Raw genomic sequence first — 20430 nt, forward strand, 5'->3', positions numbered from 1 at the left:
CAGTTGCTACCCCCAACCCATTAACTAGAAATTAGGGTTCTGGAGAATCAGTTCCATTTTTTCCTGTGTTACCCAAATTGCCTGGGTTTACTTAATGCTTAAAATGAATACCTATTTCTTGAAATTCTGAAAATATTTAATGTATCTATTGGTGGAGAACTTTCAAACAGACAAGAAGCTTATGTATTAGTCACGTCTCAATTACTCTTTTAATTAGAGAAACCTATTATATAGAAAATCCAAAGAAAAGCTGATTTAATATAAAATCTTTTATATTGACTTTAGATCATATGTTTGAATTCATATGTGGACAAACCTGAAATTTTTAGTTAATATCCCAAATTATGACAATAGAGGAAGGCCATAATTAATCATTCCCATTTCCTACCATATAAAGCAGTCAAGGCACCCAGGGGAGTGAATCTCCCTGGCAACGTGGAATATGACTCCCGGGGAGGAATGTGGACCTGGCATCGTAGGACGGAGAACGTCTTCTTGACCAAAAGGGGGATGTGAAAGGAAATGAAATGGGCTTCAGTGGCAGAGAGATTCCAAAAGGAGCCGAGAGGTCACTCTGGTGGGCACTCTTACGCACACTTTAGACAACCCTTTTTAGGTTCTGAAGAGTTGGGGTAGCTGGTGGTGGATACCTGAAACTATCAAACTACAACCCAGAACCCATGAATCTTGAAGACAATTGTATAAAAATGGAGCTTATGAGGGGTAACAATGGGATTGGGAAAGCCATAAGGACTACACTCCACTTTGTCTAGTTTATGGATGGATGAGTAGAAAAATAGGGGAAGGAAACAAACAAACAAACAGACAAAGGTACCCAGTGTTCTTTTTTACTTCAATTGTTCTTTTTCACTTTAATTATTATTCTTGTTATTTTTGTGTGTGTGCTAATGAAGGTGTCAGGGATTGATTTAGGTGATGAATGTACAACTATGTAATGGTACTGTGAACAATCAAATGTACGATTTGTTTTGTATGACTGCATGGTATGTGAATATATCTCAATAAAATGAAGATTAAAAAAATAATAATAATAAAGCAGTCAAGGAGAAAACGAACTTTGTAATGATCACAAGAATCCCGCTGACTACACATGGAAGTCACTTGGCCCCAAATTGTTCCTTTTGGTTATAAGAAAGAGAGCAGAATGATATAATTTGGAAATATGAGAAAAATATAATATGATTCTGCCATTTAATAGTAAATTCAACTAAAGCACTAAAAGTAGAAAAGACAGGGTATCCAAAGTCCAAAGGTTTAGGGTTCAGCATTTTATTTACTTTTTTCTTTGTTTTATTATGCACATGTGAGATCTTTGTCTCCCTGACTTTCTTCTCCTGAGCTTTATGACCTTGTTTTGTTTTTTAATATGATAGGACCTTAAATATATAACATCTACAGCATGATTTCACCATCACTTCCATTTTTCAAATGCTATTTTGTTTGAGAAAATGTGCTAAGCAATTTACATGTTATGCCATTTCATATAAATAGAAAAGCAAATCTGTAAGAATATGTCAAATAGTCAAGGGATTATTGACATAAAGAAACCACTGAGTAAATATTTTGGGTTTTTTTTTTCACATACTTTGTTTAGTATCATATAAACAATTTTGATAATGACCATGATAAATAAGTTCCTTGGGACTGCAGCTTTGCTTTTGGCCAATTTTAAGGTTATTTAAATTTATGCTAAATAAATCAATTCCTATAATTACTCTCATGAACCATATAAATGTGTGATTTGTAGACAAGAAATGTTTTTCTAGATATAAATCACTTCAATGGTTTTTTCCAAGAGAGTAATAAAAGAAATAGCAATGGTATGAGATTAACAAAAGATTCAGTTCACTTAGCAACTTTAATGGAATATACTAGTGTTGAGACAGACATAACTGGAAGACTACACAGCCTTTGTGTTCAAGGTAATTCAACTAGCTGGAATATGAAACTATGAAATAATATATAAGAATTATATTTTAGTAATATTTTAACTTGTATAATTCCAACTGAATTACAAATTCCCTTGGGGTAGGTACTATTTATATATAGTGTTAAAGCTTCTATATGTTTAAGGTCAGTGTCTTACAGGTAATTTGCAATAAATCTTAGTTGATATGATTAGGAGGAAAAAAAAACACTATAGGAGTTTAAGAAAATGACCAATATGATTGGAAATAATCTGGAAATCTTTTACAGAAACCTTAAGTTTTAATTAAGTGCACCAGAAAAGAGGAGAATTTGGATGAAGTGAAAGAGACAAGGCATCATTATTTACAATTATTAGCATGGACAAAGGCACAGAAGCAATAGGGGTGGTTTGGAGGAAAGCAAGGAAGTTTCTTTTTAGGGAGCTATAATAGTTAATGCTGGTTGGGTAATATGTACCTGAAGCATGCAGTCCTTGACAAAAACAAACAAACAAACAAACAAACAAAAAAAACAAATGGGGAGTTTGGCCCTTACGTTTAGATTAAGTATCCCAGAAGGGTTTATAAGTAGGTAGTTTTGTAGTAATGCAGTTAAAGTAATAGCCGTTGGAGTCAGATAGATTTGCAGTTGACCTTGTTCAGCCCTTTACTATTTAGTGGTGTTGGGCAGGTTTTTTATTTCATTGGGTTTCATGTCCCTCATTGCAAAATTGGAATAATGATGTGTAATCCATGGAGTTGTTGTGACAATTGAATTAGATAATGCATATAGATACATAAAGCAAGAGTGCAGTAAATGAAAACCACTATAGTAATTAATTTTTGTAATGATGATGCATAACAGTTTCAGAAATTCTTTTTTCTGATGGTTGATTGTGTGATGGATTGTGGAACAGAGGCACTGTGTTCTGCAGAGGTTGTTTTGTGCACTTGTAAAACCACCAACTGGAGATGCCCATTGCATTTTTGAAAAGATAGTTCTGCTATACAGGGGAAAGGTAAGGTTTGAAGTTTACGATTTAGTTATATACACCATTCAAAACCATCACTGGAATAAGTTCTCACAGTAAGTACATATAAATTGAGAAACCTCAGTCACACTAATACTTCTAGCTAGAGGAAGAAGACTACAAAAGTTTCTGAGACATAAAAGAAAAATCAAAAGATGGTGTCATGAATCCCAGATGGAATGGAGTTTTCTCAATCAGCTACTGCCCAATACTGCTGCAAAACAAACATCCCCAAACTCAGTGAATTACGACAAGCATTTCTTTTTCTTGCTCATGGGACCACAGTGTGACAGGGCCAGCAAAGCTTGAGGCTGGCTGTTGGGCTGGGTGTGGCTCTAACCTTGTATTTAATTAATATCTGCTCACGTCTCCACATTCACCTTGGAGCAGCAGCTTCCCAGCATATGTGCTTCTTGTGGCAGATAACAGGGTATAAGAATCAAGCCAAACCACAGATGCTCATCTGAAATCTCTGCTTAGTTCGCGTCCAGTAGTATTACATTGGGTAAAGCAAGTCATGTGACCTAGCCCAACCTCAACTGTTGTGGCAGTACGTTCTATCAACAGCGGGAGTGGAAGAGAAATGAATATTTGCTGAGCAATAATACCAACTATCACAGGAACATTCCAAGAAGGAAAATTCAACAACATAAAATATTGCTCAAAAGTTACCTAAGATAACTGACAAGTGTCCATTGGATTTAGGAACTGAGGGGTACTTGGTGACTCTGTAAAGTGCAGTTTTATTGAAATTCCTGGGGTAAAAAAACTAGGTTTCAGAGGTTAGAAAGTTAATTGAAGTCACAGAGATGGTGAAGAAGGCACAGGTGAATGCTTAAAAAAAATTCAAAGGAAAAGGGGAGAAATGAATATGACTGCAATTGCCTGTGGGAATCAAGAACTTGAAGAGAGTTTTGATTGTTTAATTTTGTCCTCCATTGTTTCTAATATAAAAGAAAATGAGACATCTTTAAATGCTAATATCAAGAAATCAATAGAGAGGGAGAGCAGGAGATCCAAGAGACGGGTGATAATCAATATAGTGAGTCTCCTAAAAATGTGGGGATTGATATGATCCAGAACACAGAAGGAGAAAGAAGACTTGGACAAAATTGGTTTACCTCTACTGTCACAAGGAATTGAAAGGATAAACATATATCGCTGTTGCTAAGGTCAAAGACTTTGAAGCTACAGGCACTTCTGGAAAAGGAAAGAGGAAAAAGAAAGAGCAGCTACAAAAGACAGTAGTGTCAAAAACAGAAATGAGAAGTTTGAAGGCAGGGGAAAATTAGAAAGATGAGATTGGAGTTTCTGGGAAGGAAGCATATAAGAGAAAATATCCATTCAAGCAAGATCCAGGATACAGATTAGAGGGATTCAAATTAGGAAAGAGAAGGCACTCCTCTTTCTTTGAGAGGTTTAAAGGGTAGAGGTAGAGATGTGTTGAGATGAAGCAAATTTAATTAATTAAGGCATCTGTCATCCATTGATTTTTTTTTTTGTACCTTAAGTATTAGTGTCATCTTCCAGAAGATGTTCCATTAAGAGTTGTGGAAGAAGGCTGGATTTAGAATTCAAAATAGAAGTAACTAACATATACATGAATAACATTAAGAAATCTAAAAAGATAAATAACTGTTGGGACCAGTAAGACTGTCTCCTTACCTGCACATTAACAAGAACCTAAAGGAAAATCCTTTGTTCTGCAGTATTCTTCCTAGAAATTTAGGGGCAAATAATAACCATTATTTGGTTAACACTTACAAAATTGTTTCACAGTTGGTACTCAAGAAACATTTTAACTGGATGTCACTATACTCATATCTGCCACCTTTTATCATACAGTATTCAGTGGAAAATTCTCAGTATAGTGCCAGGAACCAATAGTTAATGTGCAAATGTTAATAGAAAACCCTGGTGATGAAGTTTGGATTTGCAAAATAAAAGCATAGCCATGAATAATAGACCATAATTTCTCTGTAATATAAAATCAAATAAATGGAAGAAAAATTTAATGTCAAATTTTACTTAAAATTCCAGCACATAAATGCAATTTCTATTTGAGAAAAGAAAAGTAACCAAGGATTAAAAAATCACTGGAGGTGCTAACATTAAATAATACATCAATTTTTGTTAGCACTTATTTAAGACTTAGAGCAAGCAGTCTTCGGTCTTGCTGTATAAATAACTCATTCATTATTTCCCAGTCACCTTGAAAATTTCATAGGCTAAAAAAATTTTACATACTAAAATTTGACATATTAAAATTCTTAGCAATTTTACATATAAAAATTTTACATATTAAAATTCTTAGCAATCCAGAGACAATCCTTCCAAAGGTCACCTAGAAAAATGAAGTCTCCAAAATACTGTTTCCCCTTCAAATTCCCTCCTCGTCCCCAATAAAACACCTTCTTTGAAGACAACTCAGTAGCACATGATTATTTGAAAACATGTAAGTCCAAGCACAACAAAAGATTAAAAGATTAGATAATTCTATGCACTGAAATAAGTTAGTATTAACAGTAAAGGAAAGGGATGCCCTGATTGGTTGATAATGGTTGCAAAAAAGTAAGAGGAGAAAAGCAGTGAACTGAATGATAGGAAGTAGTAATCCCGTGATATAGTACTGAGACTGAGGTATTTAAAAGCAATCCTTTAGTCTGAGCAGGTGTGTGTGTGTGTGTGTGTGTGCGTTTATATTCATGTGTATGTGGTGGTGAGGTATAAGCATTACATCAATCTATGTAGACATAAACTTTTGTTTTTTAAAGGTAGTCTGAGGAGAACCAGAGATGCTGCTACAAATTCAGTTTTCTAGGTCACATCTCAGATCTACTGAATCAGAATTTGTAGGTATGAAGGCAAGGATTCTTCATTTTTAATAAACTCCCCCAGGGTAATTCTTATGAAACGTAAAGTCTGAGAACCACTAACCTATAGCACATCAGTTGTCATCGATCATTTATATTATTATATCTACCAACACTGAGGAAGATCTGTGAGCATCTGCTAGTAAACTGATGGTCTTTCTCTGGCATTTAAAAAATATGGAATAGTATTCCAAAAGAATATTTTTAAAATCGTTCCTTTGTTCATCTATAAAAAGGACAGGTACTGAGCATCCCTAAGTGAAGCAGTGTTCTAGGCACTGTAGATCTTTATTTTTTAAAGTTTAATATTCTCTATTGTCTCTATTCCAAAAAAGCTTACAGTTTAGTAAAGAAAGGAAAACATGAATCTAAGTATGGGTAATGAGGTGATATATGGCTATTGAAAAAGTTTTTGAGGGGTTCATTGGGGACAAAAATGAGGGGCTCATTGGGGCTAATCTATTCGGGAAAAGTCAGGCCAGAAGAAGCTTCCTGGGAGGTGGTATGGAGTAATCTTGAAAGATAAGCAGATGTTTACTAGTTACTCAATGCAGCCACACATAAAACTTTCCATCTTGTTAAAGTATCAAAGGTACAAAAATAGATATCACTTTGGTCCAGAATTCTATCTAAAGTCAATTATTAGAGAATTGTTGAAAAAAATTATGATCTGGTGTAGAAGAAATAGTTCTTCATCACTAAATATCACTCACTGCCCTTGCCCCATCTCAAACATCAGCATATTTAGTCTAAATGAAATAGATGAGCATATGTAAACTGAGTAGAAGATTCTTAACAATAATGAAGCAGACACAATAAAGATTCAAGTGGTCTTGCCAAGACAATAGACATTGTAAGCAATTGTGAAGAAAACTATTCTCTGGATGAAACAAAATCCATTTGGGGGAAAGGATGACTTAATTTTTAAATCTCTAATGAATTAAATAATAGACAATTGCTGGCTTTGCAAAATATAATTTTTTTGGACATTCGAAAAAGGAATGATATACCTCAGCCTGACACTTCCCTCAACAATGACGGCATTAAAAGAAGAGAGAAGGAAGAAACCAAAAAGAAATTATTCACGCTCACTCTGTGTCTGTTATTCTTTGTGACTTCTCAGTATATAATTTTATCCATGTATCAAAATATAGGAATTTTTATTGCAAGTGTAAGTTTTTGGCATTCCAAGTAGTGATTTTATGAGCCCATTTCAGTAAGACTAATAAAATCATTTAGGAAAGACGAAATGTCAGTTTTGTTCGCTGTACAAATTATTTTACTGCAGTAAAAATACATACATAAATACTTACAAATGTATTTATATGTATACATACACACAGGCACACATACACAAATAAATAAGTAAAAAATTCTCAGTCTGTTTATGTCAGGCATCAGAAGTTTCAGAGAACAGCACTTTATAAAATATTTTGGTTTCACACATCTCTAAAAACCCAGTACTGCTGGACATTTGTTGTGTGTGTGTGATTTAGTCATGCTGTAAATGACTGTTTTATATGTCCCTATAACAAATACGATTATTTGCAAATGGGAAACCATATGTTGTTTTAAAAATAAACATAGTAGTGCTCTCAGCAGGGGCTGAGGATGAAACCGAAAGCCCAGGGCATCTGTGAACTACTATGGCTTTTAGAAAGATACGTTATGTTTTGGCAGAAATCAAACTCTCCAAGAAGCTGTGGAAAAAACTATGATGAAAATATATGACTCAGTACATTTACTTCTCTTTTTCTTAATTATGCAAAGGGAGAGAGTTTTTATACCTGCAGCAAAATGAAGTCCAAAATTAAACAATTATTAGAGTGATCAAAAGAGACGATTTGGAGCTTGGGGCCTGCCACTTTCATGGCGAGAGAAGTTCAAAATTTATCTGGATATGTTGTTTCAAATCTAGCTTTAACTTAATTGCTCTAACATTTTTTAACTACGAAGACCTTTCATATCTAGTATCTTGTTTTACTTTATTAAATTCTCAAGGAAAAACTGGAGAAATCTGATTAAATTGCTTTCTTGCTTGAAACCATTGGTCCCAGAGTAAAATAGTTCTTTAAAGTTTCAAAGACCTTCCTTGATCTGCCATTCTCCCCTCTTCAGCTCCTTTTCTTGCCACTTCATAGTCTATGTCCATCACATACTGGATTTCTTCAGTCATTTGAACCAGTCATGCTCTCCTCAGTCTCTAGGTCTTCGCAGGTCCTTGGCAGAGAGTATTCCACCTAGCACGTTGGCTCTCCTTGAATCAAAGAACTCATCAGATAGTTTTGGATTATCGTTTTATCCATCTATTTCCCCAGTAGTTTACAAGTCTCTGAAGTCAAGGAACAAGTCTGACTTGTTCATTACTCTATCCCCAGGCCCCAACACACAATAGATCCATGTTCGTCCTCTCCTCTCCGTCTCCCTTTCCCTCTCTCTTCCTTCCCAAACACCTCCCCTCCTCCTTACGAATCCAATATATAATTAACGAAGGAAATATATAAGTATTATTCACATCATTTCTTTGACTGTGTAACAGAAGGGCCTACTTTTAGATTTTTCAAAGGAGACAGACCCTTTCTCATGACAGAAAATTGTCCTATTTGAAGAACAAGCAGCGTTGGGCAAATGAGAAAAATGAGGCACTTGACTAACCAGCCAAGTCACCTGAATCAAACCTAGAAATTAATCAGATGATAGATGACACAACAAACTTATTTTCATGTCAACTTTCCCCATTTTAAAAAATGACACCATTGAAAATAAGAGTTGAGCAAATTTACCAAGATAACATATCAAGTAAGTACCAGAATATAGATTGAAATCTACATCTATTTGAATACTTAATATTGTACTCTGCCCTGCATGACCACATATTATATTGAAAGGCTAGGACAATAAAAATTACAAACAATGAAAGCACAGAGGTTTTTAGCACTTGAATTTCATAAAGACAACTTAGGATCCATTTAAACTGAAATGTTTCACAACCTCAATAATAACTGAAATATCCTATATACAGAATAACAAAACTTGATCTATAGGGACATATCTAACTGTATGTCTTATGATATCATCAGTGCACAATTAGTTTCATTTTTATTATCTCTTCAGTGATAGTTTGATTTGGGAACATGAAAACTTCAGATTAATTTACTGCTTTCAGAAATATTTGAAAGTTTGATAATACTCAATACTTGTGAGGATATATAAAAACAAACCTTCTTATTCAAGTTGCTAGGATTATAAACTTCTACAATCTTGTTGGAAGGCAATTCATAAATATCTATAATCTGTAAAAGCACCTCTTTTCTAACAATTCCACTCTGGATATATGTCTTGGAGAAACATTCCCAGAAATGTGCAACAATGTGTGTAAATATTCACTGTATCATTATTTATTCAAAACACAGGAAACAGCCCAAATATTCAACAAAGGGACATAAATAATTATGTTTCATGCAACAGATTATATGCAAACTCTACAAAGAATGTGATAGCACTATCATGTGTGAAAATGAGAAGTTGGACAAGATATATTAAATGGAAAAAAGTGACAAAATATTACACATAGTGTGATGTAATTTTGATAATATTAAGTATAATATATTTTAAACTATATCATATGCATAAAAATCTTTTAAAAGTACCCCAAATATCAAGAGTGGTCAGCACTGTGGGAGAATTTTTAAGCAGTTTCTCTCACTTCCTAATTTATCCCTTTTAAAATGTTCTAGAGTTTTTAAAGCCTGTATTCTTTGGGCAGTAATAAAAAAAATTAAAAAGTAAATTTTAGTTTATTTATTTTCACTATATTTACACTCTTAAAATAATACAATGAAGATCAACAAAGCCAAAGGTAAGTTCTTTGAAAAAAATGGAAAGATTAATAAGCCTTCAGTACAAATAACCACTAACAGCTATGAAAAGAGGGCCATCATTAAAGATCTCACAGCTATTAAAAAGAAATATGAGGTTATTTTGAGAAATATTGGGGACTGGTGGTTTGATGGGCTGAGCCCTCAGTCACTGGACTTGCTCTTGGGAAGACTGTTCCTGCAAAGGACAGGCGAGGCCTGCCTATAATTGTGCCTAAGAGCCTCCTCCTGAATGCCTCTTTGTTGCTCAGATGTGGCCCTCTGTCTCTAGCTAAGCCAACTTGGCAGGTGAAATCACTGCCCTCCCCCATGTGGGATCTGACACCCAGGGGTGTAAATACCCCTGGCAACATGGAATATGACTCCCAGGGAGGAATCTTGACCTGGCATCATGGGATGGAGAACATCTTGACCAAAAAGGGGATGTGAAAGGGAATGAAGTAAGTTTCAGTGGCTGAGAGATTCCAAAAGGAGCTGAGAGGTCACTCTAGTGGGCACTCTTATGCACAATATAGATAACCCTTTTTAGGTCCTAAAGAATTGGAATAGCTAGCAGTAAATATCTGAAACTATCAAACTACAACCCAGAACCCTTGAATCTTGAAGACGATTGTATAAAAATGTAGCTTATGAGGGGTGACAATGTGATTGGGAAAGCCATATGGATTACACTCCCCTTTGCCCATGTATGGATGGATGAGTAGAAAAACAGGAGCAAAACAAAAAGCACCCAGTGTTATTTTTTACTTCAATTGTTCTTTTTCACTTTAATTTTTATTCTTATTACTTTTGTGTATGTGGTAATGAAAATGCTCAAAAATTAATTTTGGTGATGAATGCACAAATATACGGTGGTACCATGAACAATTGATTGTATGCTTTGTATGACTGCATGGCATGCAAAGATATCTCAATAAAATTTAACTATTAAAAAAAGATTAAAAAAATAAATATGAGGTTATTTTGAAAAAACATTATCCAATAAACTTGAAAGACGTCCTAGAGATTGTGGTAGCTAACCTGAATCTTGAAGTGGTTAGGCAAGTCAATTACAGGGAAGACAAGAAGGCAGGTCATTTTTGGCAGAGAACAAAGCATGGGAGGTAGAAGGAAGAAGAGAGAAATGATGATGCATTTGGGGAAGTGTAAACAGTTCAGTGTTACTGGCATTGTGGGAGATTAGAGGTGGAAGAGTTTGGAGTAATGAGAAGATGAATTTAGAGAAGTAAACAGAGACCATCTGATAAAGGACTTAAGAGGCAATGCAAAAGACTTTGGGTATCTTACAGGGAAAGAAGTGGGGCTCCATCAAAAGATTTTCAGCAGAGGAGGCATGTGATGAGGTTGATTTTAGAAAGATAATTTTGGTTATGATATGGGGAATGGGATCAAGGGGAACAAGACTACAAGAGAGGGGTCAGATTAACTTACTGCATCTGAAGTAGGCACTATTAATATCCCACTTTCTACAAAGGAAACAAAGTCTTAGAGAGATTAAATAACTTCCCCCAATCACACAGCTTCATGTGAAGCTTGCATACGAAGCTCTGCATAACTCCAAAGCCTGTGCTCCCAAGAACTAGATAACCCTGCCTCTCATTAAAAAAAAAAAAATAAATAAATAACCAACTAATGCAACCAACCCTAAGCATTTAAAGTCTGGTAACAAAACAGTGCAGGAAAAGTGATGATACGCTCATGTCTACATCATCAAAATCAAGTACAGGGGTGAGCAATTATCCAGTGATTTAAGGACCATCTGGATGATCCTGGTAAAAGCAGATTTAGTGCCTGAGTCATTCAGATAATTGTGCAAACAATGTGCCCTGCTCCGGCTGAGTAACCTGGTCATTAGTATCTTCCATAGTATGTTTTGCCCCCTGGCACTTTTGAAATGGACAATAATAGCTCAGAAAGAATTAAGGCACTACTCACTTCATGGAAGAGCTGCATAAATAATAATAGGATCTTAACAGACTAAGAGTGTATTTTACGTGTCCCCAGGATCCATTTCACACTGGGATATACATATGATATATATAAGCCAAATCCCACTTCAAAGGAGAAAAGTTCAGCAGTAGTACTCTCATTTGTGCGTTTTTATGTTTGATTCTCTGTCGAGTGGCAGAAAAGCTCTCTGAGCATTACAGCAATGAGATAGTACCACAAATACTAAATACTAAAATAGATTTCTAGATTAAACTACAGTAAAGTTTACATTTCTGTATGTCAAAAAACAAAAAATAAAATGCAGAAACCAAAGAGGAAAATTTTTGCAGTATACAACAGATTTCTTATTAACTGAAGAAAATATGACCGCTCCAAAAGAGAAGTAATCAAATTAACCAAACTAAGAAACACAAAGAGGCAATAAATATGAAAACATTTCTTGAACTCATCCAAAATCATGGAAACACAACTCTTAATAATAACCAGATATACAATTTCTAACACCAAAATGTAATTTTTTTTATCCCCAATACTAGTGTTAATGAGAGTATTGCCAAATTTGTTCACAAACTTTTGGGGGGACAATTTGGCAGAAAATGTTAGGAATTTATATTTATACTTTTGACCTAGTAACTTCTAAAAAGGTATCATAAAAATTACGTGTATTTATGTTCTCTGCCAAAACTGTAAAAAAATAAACCAGAAATAATCAAAAGGAACTCCCCATACAATAATATATTTGACAACCCTCAAAATATACATGGTTAAGAAGAATATTAAATGAAATTAATAAATGCTCATGGTATGATGTTAGATTAAAAAAAGTGCAATACAAAAATCAATACTCTCTGTAATACCAAATCTGTAAAATTTAAAATACCTATGTGTATTCATGGAAATAAAACTGGAAGGGTAAGAATGGATCTCTCTGCATGGTGGAATTTTCTTTTTTATATTTCTAATTTTTATTTAATGAGCCTATACTTCCTTATAATCATAAAAAGCTATTTTAAATGTAATATTATATGGATATAATTTAGTGCAATTTAACACAATAGGCCATTCATACAATCATATTGAAATAATACCTCCTCTTCCTCCTGACCAGATTCCTAAGGATGCCAACTGGTAAAACCTGTTGTCAGATTTTGAACCCAGGTATTTCTCCTTTCAAAGACAGTGCTCGTCAAGATTTGTTCTTACACATAGTGAAAGTTTCAAAGCAGAGTTGAAGCAATAATGAAACTGAAAATGCACTATCCCAATACTAACAATATGTGGTATCTTAGATTAAAGCAGAAAGACTTATGCACTGGGAGACCAGATAAATTGCCTACAGCATTAATCCAGGTATGCAATGAGAGATGAAGCTGGTACTGGAGAAAACAGAGAAAGATGCAAATCAGAGTTGAGAATAAGGGTGAACAAATTAGTCGCTGAATAAATGGTGGACACTTGGAGGTAAAGGAAAGGAAGGTTAAAAAAAAAAAAAAAAAACTCACAAAAACTGATCACAAGCCAGAAAGCCTAGGAGATATGTAGTAGCAGTTTCTAAAAGCCAGTTTAGTGGAGATGCCAATTTAATGGGAGAAAATAAAAAACAGTTTTCACTGTTTATATTATCATTCCTATAAACAGAACTACTACTACTAACAGCTATTATTTATGAGTAATTACTATGGGCCAAACCCTATGTTAAATATTTTACATGCATTATCTCATTTAATACTAAACCCACAGACACACACTCCTCTGAAGTAAGTGCTACTGTAATCCCCAACTGACTTGGAATGCTCACTTACCTACATAATGATATATAAATATTAACATATATAGACTTCCTTCCAAAGCCTTTGCTCTTAGTCACTCTAAGAATATTTTGGAATGACTAATGGAGAAGACATTAGGACTGAAAATGCAAAAGGAGAGTTTTATTTCCAATAAAATAAATTGTCATCAATTTGGATGATCATTTGAAAGCTAGAAGCAGGAAGAGAAGATAAGAGGGAGAGAAAGCAAGGAGGGTTAGAAAAAGTAAAAGGAAAATTAAGACATCAGAACATCATGGTATCAAGAAGTAAACTTTCAAAGAGAAGATAGATGACATAGAAAATGGCAGGCCAGGAAGGGAAAATAATCAATAAACCAATAAAAAGAAAACAAACATTGAACTTGAAGAGGAGGTGCATACCAGTGACTTAGAGAAGATAGGTGCTTTGATATAATGTACACCACAGCCAATTTGCATGTAGACATGGATGGAAATGGGACCCTTTGTTGATTTCTTTTTCTAATAAGGCAATTACACGGTATATTTTGTATACAGAAATATAAATTGTCCATCATTCAACTTGGTCTCCAATTGGTCTCAATGGGCATAAGGTGTGAAAATAGTAAAATAACTTGTCCACGGTCAGAATTCCTATTGGAAAACTGAATCATTCTATGGGAAGATATAGAAACACCTCCTGTCATTCATTATTCCTCAAAAAGAGGACAATGGAGCCAAAGGAAGTTTCCAAAAGTAGTTCCCAAAGCATAACCTTCTATCAAGAAACAGATAATCCCCAAGTCATTGTTGGATCCATCCAAATAATTACTTATGATGATACTTTCTCAACAGTATCATTGAGCATACTTTGTGTTGAGTTCAGTATGGTGGAGTATACAAAAAAATATAGCTCATGGTCTTTTTCTGCAAAGCACTCCCCATCTAATTAGAAGACAAATCAGATACTCAAATAAGGGTTAAGCAACAAAACAAGACTGTGTGATTAGGTTTCCAAATGAAAGTTTCCTAAAAGAGATTACCAGAGAGGAGCAATCACTCTGAGTAACAATCATTAAAAAGCCTTTTACCAAGCAAACCATGCATTTTAAGACAGTATTAAGTGGGTAGGTGCCCATGCATTATTATCATTAATAACAGCCCTATTTATAGTCAACCCACCATGTGCCCACCCCATGCTAGGAACTATGCATACATTTTCTTAATTAACCCTTGCAACAACACTGAAAGTTCAGTGCTATTATTCTATTTTTAAAGATGAGGAAACTGAGATGCTAAAAGGTTAAGTAACTTGCCACAAATCACACATCAGGAAGTTGCGGAGCCAAAATTAAAGGCCAGCTCCCATTGCCTATGGTGGATAGCCTGGTAGATCAAGTCACTAATTCCAATAGCAAGCTTGGAATGTATTCTCAAAGCTCAGAACTAAATTGTCTAGGGATACATGTAAGACTAGAACTGAATAAAAGCGGCCCATGTTGTTATCTCTATCAGTATTGACTGAATGTTGTCATCAGGACCAAAAATAGTGGGAAGGTGAGAAGTATTCCATTTAAGGGAACACTGAAATGAAAGATAAATGTACAGAAGGTTGTTGGAATAGTGGATTTTTGGAAGACATTAAGCAAGTCACTTGTTTCCTCTGAATCTTAATTTTCTCATCTGTGAAAATGGAAAGATTATTATCCGAAGTAAATAATTCCAGGCAATGAGGAAAATAAATGCACAGACATCTATAAATGCAATTCCACATAGTGCAAATAGATATATGACACAGCAGCATGAGTTTAAGTGTCAGGTCCACAAGCAAAAATTTTGCAAAGAAATATATCAAAACTACCCTTAAAGTTTCTAATAGTCCCCTAGCTACATATACAGTAAAATGGGTGGATCCCTTTCCTCCAGATTCCCAAATGCTGCTAGCTATACGTTATCACCCAAATACATTTACTACCAAATAACCAAGGTACAAGCATAAGCAAAGCATTAATGTCCTGATGAATTTAATAAAATATCCCAAATATGATCATGTATATTTGATATGTGTGTTACACTTCAGGCTAGTAGGGTTCATACATACACTGTGAAATTGAAAAACAGAAGGAAATGAATGAAGATCAGATAGCACTAAAAGAATGAATTCAAAGTAATATCTGAAAATACTGATGTTTATGTGTACCACAGAAACATCTTATTTCTCGCAAGGTTTCATCAGTTTGGGTACATCTTCTCTGGCTTTTCCCCCAATGGAGAATTTGCTTCCCTTTTGCCCCTCCCACACAGTGTTTCCAGATTGCTTCAGAAGGCCAAGGCAGCAGGCTCAGCAGCAGGGAAACCGGGCTGGGTGTGCAGGAGCTATATATAGCTCCACCTTGGAGATGTGCACACACAAGCACACATACAAATGCCCATGATGGATTTGGGGTGAATAAATGGGAGAAGACTGCAGCTCTCTCCCCTCCCTCCTTCCCACGACCCCAGTTTTTCTGGAATTTTCAAAGCAGGGTGTCATCAGTCCCCAAGAGTGATGCAGTATATGATTTCTCTGCAATTCTTCTGCCTACTGCCTCCAGCAATCTGCCTCCAACAGGAACCGGCACTGGGCCAACACCTACTACCCAAATGCGGTCACCAGGGGAGGCCCTGCAGCCACTCTGAGCCCATCCGGGCATGATTACTTGGCTCTCTGGGAATCCTTGAGGCCAAACCCACCTCTTAGTAACCAGGTGAAAAGGTGGTGTCCAATACACAACCCCAGGCTAGGACTCGCGTCTTCTCAAAGGAGATGTAAGTGATAGGAAAATGCCTTTTGAGTTGCAGGGATTTTCCCCCACCTCCCATCCCCAAAGGGAGCTAGTTCTTAACAGAGAGCCCAGGAAACGAGTCCCTTTTTCCCTTCACCACAATCGTTCCCAATTTTTTTCCCCCCACGGAAACAACTAGAGTCTAGACCCAAGGGAGGGGAGAGAGCAGGGGCGAAAGAAAAACGAGTAGCCGCGGACAGGCGTCGGGAGGAGCAGCTCTTCTCCATTTACGGAGACCTTCGGGTTCCTGGCTGCTGGCACGTCTGCTTCCCCCAGCCCCTCCCCTGCCGGGTCGACATAGCATCCCTCGGGCGAGTCCTCGATGGTGACGGCTGCTGCCTCGGAGAGTAAAGTTGACGAGATAGAGATTTGGGTCTTGGTCCTCTCTCCTAAGGCAGTGACGCCCTCCCCTGCCCGTCATCCCCGGGCTCCAGCATCCCGCATTCTCCCTTCCCAGCACCCGGACAACCTCCACCCCAGTCCTTCCTAACGTTCTTCACGAGGAAAGCTGCAGCGAACACATGAGATTTGGGGGTGATGAGGGCGGGGCAGGACGGGGGGAAGGGGAGAGGCCAACAGTAGCATGAAAATACGCATTCGTTATTCTATCTGCAAAGAAGGAAAAGTCTTGCCTCTTACCTGTTCCCTGCTCCTGCTCGCCTCGGCGCGGCACAGCTGGACCATAACCTACAGGTTTCCCACTTCCGCTGCAAACACCTGGGAGCGCATCTCCCCACCCGGCGCCCCTCCTAGCCTCAGCAGAGCCCACCCTAGCTACTTGACAGCAGAAGCCGGGTCTTTTAGAGCGCTTATTGGAGCCGAGGGGAAAGTGGGGCGGGAACCGGAGAAAAACCTTCGTCTCTGATTGGACAAGAGGGATGTCACGCTCATTCGGGACCAGGGTTGCAGTGGACTAGGGTAGCTGCTAAATACCCAACTGCAAAGGGTATCTGCAATCCCTGGGACCAAAACCTGCTGCTACTGGGTCAGGGACCCCTAGAGGAGGGAAACTGGTTGATGACTTGTCATGCCAGGCCCCAAGAGAGAGAAGGCGGGACCAGACATAAGCAGACACCCAGCACTTTCCCAAGCTTCCCTGAAGAGACCATCTGCTCTGGGAGATTTAACTGGGGAAGATATCAGGGGCACTAATTCTCGACACAGAAGCATAAAATTCGGTTAAAAATGAAGTAAAATAAGCAAAATAGAAAAATACATACACTTACGTCACAAGAGAAAATCACAATGGGAGGAGGGGGGAAGGTGACTTTTTTTTGGTTTGTTATAAGTTTCCATTTTTGCCTAAATGTAGCATGGCAGTTTTCATGTGGAGAAAGGCTGAACTGCTTATTCTGTTGGAATATCCCTGATTGGAAGTGTGTCTTAAATGAGAAAGTGCCGCATAATAGCCTCTGAAGAAACAGTATAGGGAGGAAATTAAGGCAAACTGTATATAGGATTTGCTTGGGCAATTCTGTTAGTGGCAAAAGTAAAACTAATTGCCACCTGACTGACTTACGATCATTCTGCTGCTTTTCTACTGGCATTAGCCCATCATTTCTTTTGTGCTACAAAAAAAAAAAAAAAAAAAAAAAATGGATAATCTAACCAAAACCTAGGAAACCCCAAGCCCACCTTTTAGGTGAAGGGGAATTAGGACAAAACACTTTGTGCCCATCTGCCATCTCTGACATTTATCCAGGTGGAATCAGGGAACAATGGACCCCAAGGGACATCTTAAATGCAGAAAAAAAAAGATAGAACAACCACAAGCAAAAGTCAAGGGGCATCTTATTATAGTACCATTTGAGAAAACAACCTTCTTCAATGACTGCTTTCTTTCATGCAAATAGCCAAGTTCTTTGTTCCCCTAAAGTAAGAGTCATAGTAACTAGCACTGGAGCTAAGATAGCTCCTGTTCTCAAAGAGTTTAGGACAGAGCTGTGACACTGGACAACTGGTGGAGGTGAAATTGTTATTAAATGCTGTCTTAGTTTCCCAGGTTGCTATGACAAATACCACATAATGGGTTGGATTAAACAATGAGAATTTATTGTCGTAGTTTTGGAGGCTAAAAGGCTTGCTTTTTATCCAAAGACTATGTTCTGGTGCAGCTTGCTGGCGATTCTTGGGGTTTGTTGGCTTTCTCATTACATGAACATGTCCTCTCCTTTCTCTTCCAGGTTCCCACTGACTCCCAACTTCCAGCTCCTCCCTGTGGCTTTCTCTGACTCTGCTTCTGGTTTCTTTCTCTTTGTAAGGCCTCCAATAATCTGGATTAAGATCCAATCTCATTCAGTTGGGCCGCACTTTAATTTAAAATAACATCTTCAACAGATGTGGATTAAGATTAAGATCATGTCTAAATTGGGGTACATAACTAAATGTACTAAAAATGCTAATAAGTGTAGACTTAGGTTAGTGTCTACAGCTGCTATTACTACCAGCCTAAGCTTTTCATAAAACTTTCTATTCACAAAATTGGAGCAGGCAAATTATGGTATTTAAAAGTGGGAAGGGACCCTAGAGATCATTTACAGTGAGCAACAAATGTGATTCACATGATGAGAACACTCTTAACACTGAATGAGAAAAACTAAAAATGTAATGGTAAGTTTCAAAACCCCCTCAGTCATGATTCCACATAATACTCCCTTTAGTCTTGCACCTCCACCCCAGGCATCTCCAATAACTGTTCCATCTAATTGGACAATCATTCATTACTTAGCGCATTTACTGAACACTTATTCTGTGCCAAGCCGTGTTGGCTGCTAGGGAACTAAACATGAATAATTTACTGAAAATTATTAAAGAGGGCTCAGGAAGCAATTAAGATAGTAAAATATTGTTGTAGGAAATGTGTATTTTCAACACTAACATCTTTTGATTCCTAAGTGTACATTATTTTGAGTCACAATGAACTCTGGCACATCCTCCTTTGGGTTTAGGTACTAGGGAAAAAGCTAAGCATAAAGGAAAGAAGCTGAATATTGAGATTAGCACAGAAGTTGAAATTGGAAGTGAAAAGGGTACTCAAAAAACCTCCACTATCCACATTCTTTCATTCCTTAATTCAGTCACTCATACAACAAGTGTTATTAGAAATATAGGGATGTATAAGATGGGCAAGTTCCCATGAAGCACACTCTTTATTCTTCAGTGTTACTTTGTTTATTCCCTGATACAATTAGCAGTAGTGTGGATGTGCACCTGCGTAAGTTTTATGAGCACACTCACAACTTGGGAACAGTATTAGGATAATTTCTATCCAATTATCAAGCACCTCATATATTTTGAGGTATAACAGACTGTCTCCAAGTTATTGGTTATTATCCCAGAGAACATATGTTCTCTGAAGCACATATATTCATATTTATGAAGTATCTTTCTGCTGTGGAGCATTTTACATTTTCCAACACATTTTCTGATACAGTCTCTTTCTTTGTTCTCAAGTTGGCAGGAGAATCATTACTAGCCCCACTTCGCAACTAGGAAACTGAAATAGAAAGAAAATGTGTTTCTTTTCAAACAAAAGGAGTAAAACTATAGGTGTTTATACAATGCTTAGTATATACGAGATATGCAATACAAGTATCTGTTGATTGACATACAACTTATAGAATGTGAAAGTCTGAAGAAGTTAGAAATCAAATTCAGCTACTCATTCTGTGAATGAAGGAATCAGAAGTTGTCATTTTCCCAAGGTCATTTAGCTAGCTAGGAGCAAAGCTGAGTTGAGATCCCAGGTCTCAGGACTACTCATTCATTGCTCTTTCTACCACAATGAACAATAACTTTTCCTGGAATCTCTTCCAAGAGAGTCCATGCCCTTTTCCCTCCCTTTTGAAGTTTTCTGGAATCAGTTGGTTTACTCCTCTTCCAGCATCTTTAAGAATGTATAAAAGCATACTTCAACTAGAATTTAAGCAAAGAATGATCAGCAGGTGAGAAAGGCTCAGTTTGCTTGTAAGTTTGGGGTCTGCCTCATAAGATGGGAGCCAAAGTGATCAGGGCTGGTGTTGAGATTTGAAAAAGACTGACAGGGAAATGGATGGCCAGCCAGGCAGATTGCCTCTGACGTGTATTGTCCATAAAGTGAAGAAGAAGGGAATTGCAGAAGCATGAGTCTGAAATCCTGTTATCTGGTGATCTTCAAAAGAAACAGCAGAAAAATTTT

General features: G+C 36.8%; 1 protein-coding gene across 3 annotated transcripts in view; it reads right to left on the bottom strand.

Annotated features, from left to right (window-relative positions):
* The window catches only part of CNTN1 (contactin 1), a 391770-nt gene extending 374732 nt beyond the window's left edge, over positions 1-17038 (bottom strand). For all 3 annotated transcript variants that reach the window (XM_037847170.1, XM_037847168.1, XM_037847171.1), the window contains exon 1: positions 16893-17038. The gene's annotated coding sequence lies outside the window, so the exon portion shown is untranslated. The remainder of the gene's footprint in view (positions 1-16892) is intronic.
* Between the last annotated feature and the right edge of the window lie 3392 nt (positions 17039-20430).

This window comes from Choloepus didactylus, chromosome 8 (genome assembly GCF_015220235.1).
Source record: "Choloepus didactylus isolate mChoDid1 chromosome 8, mChoDid1.pri, whole genome shotgun sequence".
Classification (NCBI taxonomy): domain Eukaryota; kingdom Metazoa; phylum Chordata; class Mammalia; order Pilosa; family Megalonychidae; genus Choloepus; species Choloepus didactylus.